The 6,053-nt window shown below is 45.1% G+C and overlaps 1 pseudogene across 1 annotated transcript; it reads left to right on the top strand.

Annotated features, from left to right (window-relative positions):
* The first annotated feature begins 1,863 nt into the window (after positions 1-1,863).
* On the top strand, positions 1,864-2,306 carry LOC308523334 (myosin light polypeptide 6-like; annotated as a pseudogene). Its single transcript has one exon. The product of its transcript is annotated as a myosin light polypeptide 6-like (transcript).
* Positions 2,307-6,053: the final 3,747 nt, after the last annotated feature.

The following is a 6,053-nucleotide window of genomic DNA, read 5'->3' as shown; positions in this document are numbered from 1 at the left end:
TTTTAAAACAAATAAAACCAAAGAAGTCTAAGAGTTGCCATGAAATGCAAGATCATTGGAACAGATGGAAATCGTCAATGATATTATGCAGGTAGAGAAAGGAAAGTTAACCTCTGGAAAAGATGAGTCAGAGTTTGAAGCCTATAAGGTTGTGGCATACATTTCAATGGAGAAATGTCGTACCTTCCCATTTCCGAGTCACGGCTCACAATTAAAAATGTTTTTTGGGGGGGAAAAATGTTTTGGGGAACCATCTGTGTGTACAGAATTACTTTCCACATACCCTGAGAGCTGTGCACTAGTAGTTTTCAAACACTTTTGACCTAGACAAAGAGTAAGAAATACATTTTACACCGCAGCTAATGTGCACACACTCAAACACAAAAGTACGTGTTTTATGAAAACAACACTCATCCTTGGCTGGCGTGGCTCAGTGGTTAGAGTGTAGGCCTGTGCACCAGAGGGTTGCAGGTTTGATTCCTGGTCTAGGGCACATACCTGGTTTGCAGGTTTGATCCCTGCCCCATTGGGGCACTTGTAGAGGCAACCAAATTGATGTGTACATCCATGTTTCTTTCTTTCTCCCCCCTCCTCACTCCTTTCCATTCTCTCTAAAAACCAATGGGAAAAAATATCCTCACTCCTCCAATGAGGATTTAAAAAAAATTTTTTTTATTCTTATGTGCTATGCACTCACACTTTTATATTCTACTAGAGGTCTGGTGCACAAAATTCATGCACTGGGGAGAGGGGGGTGTCCCTCAGCCAGCCTGCACCCTCTCTAATCTGGGACCCCTCAAGGGATGTCCGACAGCCTTGTGGGAATGGGCCTAAACAGGCAGTCGGACATCCCTCTCACAATCCTGGACTGCTGGCTCCCAACCGCTTGCCTGCCTGCCTACCTGGTTGCCCCTAACCCAGCCGTGGGCAAACTACGGCCCGCGGGACGGATCCGGCCAGTTTGAAATGAATAAAACTAAAAAAAAAAAAGAGACCGTACCCTTTTATGTAATGATGTTTACTTTGAATTTATATTAGTTCACACAAACACTCCATCCATGCTTTTGTTCCGGCCCTCCGGTCCAGTTTAAGAACCCACTGTGGCCCTCGAGTCAAAAAGTTTGCCCACCCCTGCCCTAACCGCTTCTGCCTGCCAGCCTGATCACCCCATAACTGCTCCCTTGCCAGCCTGATGGAGGCCTAATTGTTCCTCTGCCGGCCCCATCGCCCCCAACAGCCCTCCCCTGCAGGGCTGGCCCCCCACAACAGCCCTCCCCTGCTGGCCTGGTTGCCCCCAACTGCCCTCCTCTGCAGACCTGGTCCACCACAACTGCCCTCCCCTGCAGGCCCGGTTGCCCCCAACTGCCCACCCCTGCTGGCCTGGTCACTCCCAACTGCCCTCCCCTGCAGACCTGGTCCACCACAACTGCCCTCCCCTGCAGGCCCGGTTGCCCCCAACTGCCCACCCCTGCTGGCCTGGTCACCCCTAACTGCCCTCCCCTACCAGCCCAATCACCCCTAACTGCCTGCCCCTGCAGGCCCGGTCACCCCCAACAGCCCTCCCCTGCAGGCCTGGTCCCTCCCAACTGCCCTCCCTGCCGGCCATCTTGTGGCCACATGGGTGTGGCCATCTTGTGTGTTTGGAGTGACGGCCAATTTGCGTACTGGTCATGACTAATTAGCATATCTGGGATAATTAGCATATCCCTCTCTTATTATATAGGATTATATATCATTTTAAAATTCTGGTCAAGATCCACTACACAGATTTCATGAACCATTAACAGGTATGACATACAGGTTTAAAAGTACTGTTCTGGAGCCATTGCTGTAGGAAGTGTTCCGGCAAAGCAAATAGTCAAGATGCGTGACTTCGCCAAGGACAAGACCGCAGCGTTCAAGGAGGCCTTCCAGCTTTTTGACGCAACAGGGAGTTGCAAGATTCTGCACAGCCAGTGAGGGGACGTGATGAGGGCCCTGAGCCAGAACGCCACAATGCAGGGGTGCTCAAAGTCCTGGGGAACCTCAAGAGTGATGAGATGGATGCGAAGGTGTTGGGCTGTGAGCACTTCCTGCCCATGCTGCAGACTGTGGCCAAGAACAAGGACCAGGATACCTTTGAGGACTATGTTGAAGGCCTTAGAGTGTTTGACAAGGAGGGGAACGGCACTATCATGGGTGCTGAGATCCAACATGTTCTGGAGAAGATGACAGAGGAAGATGTAGAGATGCCGATGGCAGGGCACGAGGGTAGCCATGGTTGTATCAACGATGAAGAGCTCATTCGTACGGTGCCGAATGGCTGAAGACATGCCCAGTGTGCCCAGAGCCCTGTGCCTGCTCCTGCATGAGACTGTGTAGTAGCCTGAGGCTGCCATCAGTGTTCACCAAATAAATGTGCTCTGTGCCCTTAAAAAAAAAAACACCACCACTGCTCTGCAAGACTTTTACCCTGTTTCACCCTTAATTAGAGAATAGTTAGAATAAAACCAGAAAGCTCAAATTTACATCAGCTGACCTCCCCGAGGGAAAAGGAAGGGAATGGGATGTAAAATTAATGTTTTCTTTTAAAGATCTGAATAATGCATAAAGTTGAACCAAGTACTTAAGTTTCTCTTCTATATCTGTGCTTATTTCCCCAATCTCATTTCTTATCTTATGATTTCATGCTTTCCTCTTTTTTTTTTTCCTTAGGTTAGTTACTAGTTTATTGCTTTTCAAATAATCAGTTCTTAGATTTACTTACAAGTTCTACTATTTTCAAAGCTCAAATTTGTTAATTTTGTAATTGATCTCTATTTTGCTTTCCTTAGATTTATTTTGTTTCTCTTTTAAATTTTTTAAATTCAGTGTTTAATTTACATACTTTAATTTTTCTTATCGCATTAGCGGTCTATTGCTAATTGTTGCTAATAAATTACCCTAAAACTTGGTGACTTAAAGCAACATACATTTAGCCCTGGCCAGGTAGCTCAGTTGGTTAGCATCGTCCCAAAACACCAAGATTGTGGGTTCAATCCAGGGTCAAGGCACATACAAGAATCAACCAATGACTGCATAAGTCAATGGAACAAGTCAATGTTTCTCTCTCTCTCTCTCTCTCTCTCTCTCTCTCTCTCTCTCTCTCTCAAAATCAATTAAAAAACAAACATACATTTATTATCTCACAGTTTCTGTGTGGCCTCTCTATTTCAGGAGCTATCACAAGGTGTCAATCAAGGTGTTGGCCAAAGACTCCAGGTTCAATTGGGATAGAACTACCTTCAAACTCACTCAGTGGTGTTGGTAGGATTCAGTTCCTTGTTGGCTGTTGGTCCGAGGTTTGCTGTCAGTTCCTTGACAAGCAGCCTTCTCCATCAGAGCAGGCACGACAGAAGAGCCACAGACAAAAAGTACCAGTAAGATGAAAGTCACAGAAGGAAACCAAAATATGTCCCCCCAAAATATGGTGCTTTGATATAAAAATTATTTTGAACTGAAGGTAATTGAGAAGAAACAAATACTAGAAAATCCCCCTGCCCTCCCTGTATTTGCCTAAAAGTAGGATATAAATATTCAAAGGTGTCCCTCTTTTTCTCTCTATCAGGAAGGACAAAAGTGTATCAGTTCATACTTGTATCAGCCTGGAGATGGCTCCTACATATGAAACTTTACTAACTAGTCTTTCTCTCCCATTAGTTTCCTATACATTTACCTTCCCATCCTTGGAAGACTAAAATGACTTTTCTTTGTCCTATCATTCCTCTATAAATTTATAGCTCTTCCTGGAAGGTACTATATAGACCAGAGTTTTAAGCCACCTTTTTTTAAAAAAAAAAATAGTTTATTGATTTTTAGAGGGAGAGGTAGGGAGAGGGAGAGAAAGAAACATCGATGTGAGAGCTAACATCAATTGGCTGCCCCCTGCACACCCCCTGCTGAAACAAAATTTTTGGACTGGAACCCAGATTCTTCGTCCGCCGGAATCGAAGAATGAATCCACAGACAGAAGATGGTATAGCAAAGGTGGAAATTTATTAAAGAACAAGTACAGACTCGCACGTAGGGAGGGGGAAGAGTCCCACAGAACGAACTCCCACGTGGGGAGGAGGAGAGGGTCCCACTGAGTTTCTTTTTCCTACGGCTTATAAAGGCTGCAGATCCTGGTGCCTTGATATCCGCTCTGATTGGTCACTATTCCCTTAGACTTGTTACTATAGTAACTCCTAGGCTCAAAGGTCGAACCTCACATGGGACATGTGAAGTACTCCCTCCCCTATCCCCCCCACCCTCCTCCTTTCTAATTATTTTCCTATTCCCTTTGGGCTTTCTTCTTCTTCTGGATGAAGGGCTTCCTTCTCTTTATTTTGTAAATATAGACCTTTTGCTGTCCCCAGCTCCCTCATTATATGGAAATATACCTGTTGCAGCTTTTCAGCTTTCCTATTCTATGGAAATATACCTTCTGCAGCCCTGTGCTTCCTCCATGGTCCCCTTAATTTCCAAAAATTGTAAAATTTCCTAAAACCTGTCTTTTTCACCCCTCAAAATTCCTATTCCACTACCAAGGATCAAGCCTACAACCCAGGCATGTAGTTGCCCTTGAAGGGGAATTGAACCGGCAGCCTTTTGGTGCTCGGGACAACACCCAACCAACTGAGCCACATTAGCCAGGCCCTAAGCCATGTCTTTGACTAACTCTTTTCCTGAGTCTTTCCCATGTACATATGAGATATTCACATGAATAACTCAGTTTGGTTTTCTTTTGTTAAATTGTGCCTATATTACAGAGGCTCCTGCTGAGAATTTAGAAACAAAGGGTGTTTTTTTTTCCTCTCCTACAGTAGCCTCATGAGAGAAGTTTCAATCCATCACTGTTGCCATATTCTATTCATTAGAAGTGAATCATTAAGGGGAAAAGATTGCCCAAGGGTGTCAATACCAGGAAGCAGGGATCACTAGGAGCCATGTGCGAATTGTCTGCCACACTTATAAACAGTGAGCCTCAGGCATTCTAGCAGTCATTCAGCCTTGCACAAATGGCAAAAAGTTGAGTTGGCTGATGTGCCTATTGTTCCCAGCTGAGACTGAATAAGGGACAATCTGCCTTCTTATTTTAGCTCTCATACAATAAATAAATGCCCTTTCCAAGATCTATTTGGTGGCACATTGTCCACATTTTTGTGTTTTTTGCTGGTGATTTTTCTGTTTATGCCTCCCCCTCCCCCAACACACATACACATTAGGTGCTAAGTATTGCCTATTGTTCCTACATGAAAGAAGGTTGTCATGAATCTCAAGAAGAAAATACATGTGCTAGATGAGCTTCATTTGGCATGAGTTATAGCATTGTTGGACATAAATTCAATGTTAATCAATCCACAATATATCTTCGACAATAATAAAAGCATAATATGCTAATTAGACTGGACAGCCAAACGACCTTGTGGATGTCCTTCCGGATGACCTTAGGGATGAAGCCGGGGCTGGGAGGGCTGAGGCAGGCAGTCTGCGAGGGCCGAGCCCCTTGCACAAATTTCACGCATCGGGACTCTAGTCTATAATAATAAAAGCATAATATGTTAATTATACCAGGCATCCTTCCCGGACAACCTTCCGAATGAAGCCTGGGTCCCAGGTGCCAGAGGGAAGCCGGTGCTGGCAGCCAAGGGAAGGAAGGCCAACTCTTGCACAAATTTCATGCATCGGGCCTCTAGTATTAAATAAGATCTCAGAATTCTGATAAGTAGAGTATGTTTGTTGTTAACCTATATAATCTGTCACCTCCAAACCCAGAAAGAATTACTTTCCAAGTACCTTGAGTCCTATGTGCCAGTGGTTGTGAAACCTCCATGCTGAGCTTTGTGAAGTAGGCCTAGAACTCTACAAACTACATTGCTTCTTTGTCAGCTGGCTGCTGTTAGGTTCTGCCAACAGGAGACACTAGAGGGAGACTTGAAGGCAGAAGGAGGAAGCTGGAACTTTGGCCAGCAATGCCTCTTTGCCCTGGCAGGGCCAACAGCAGATGGTCATGGTCTCCAGCTTCTTTTCCACACTCCCTAAGCCGCTCCCTA

The sequence above is a fragment of the Myotis nattereri genome (assembly GCF_964212035.1).
Source record: "Myotis nattereri genome assembly, chromosome: 1".
Taxonomy (NCBI): domain Eukaryota; kingdom Metazoa; phylum Chordata; class Mammalia; order Chiroptera; family Vespertilionidae; genus Myotis; species Myotis nattereri.
This window is presented reverse-complemented; position numbering and strand designations above follow the sequence as displayed.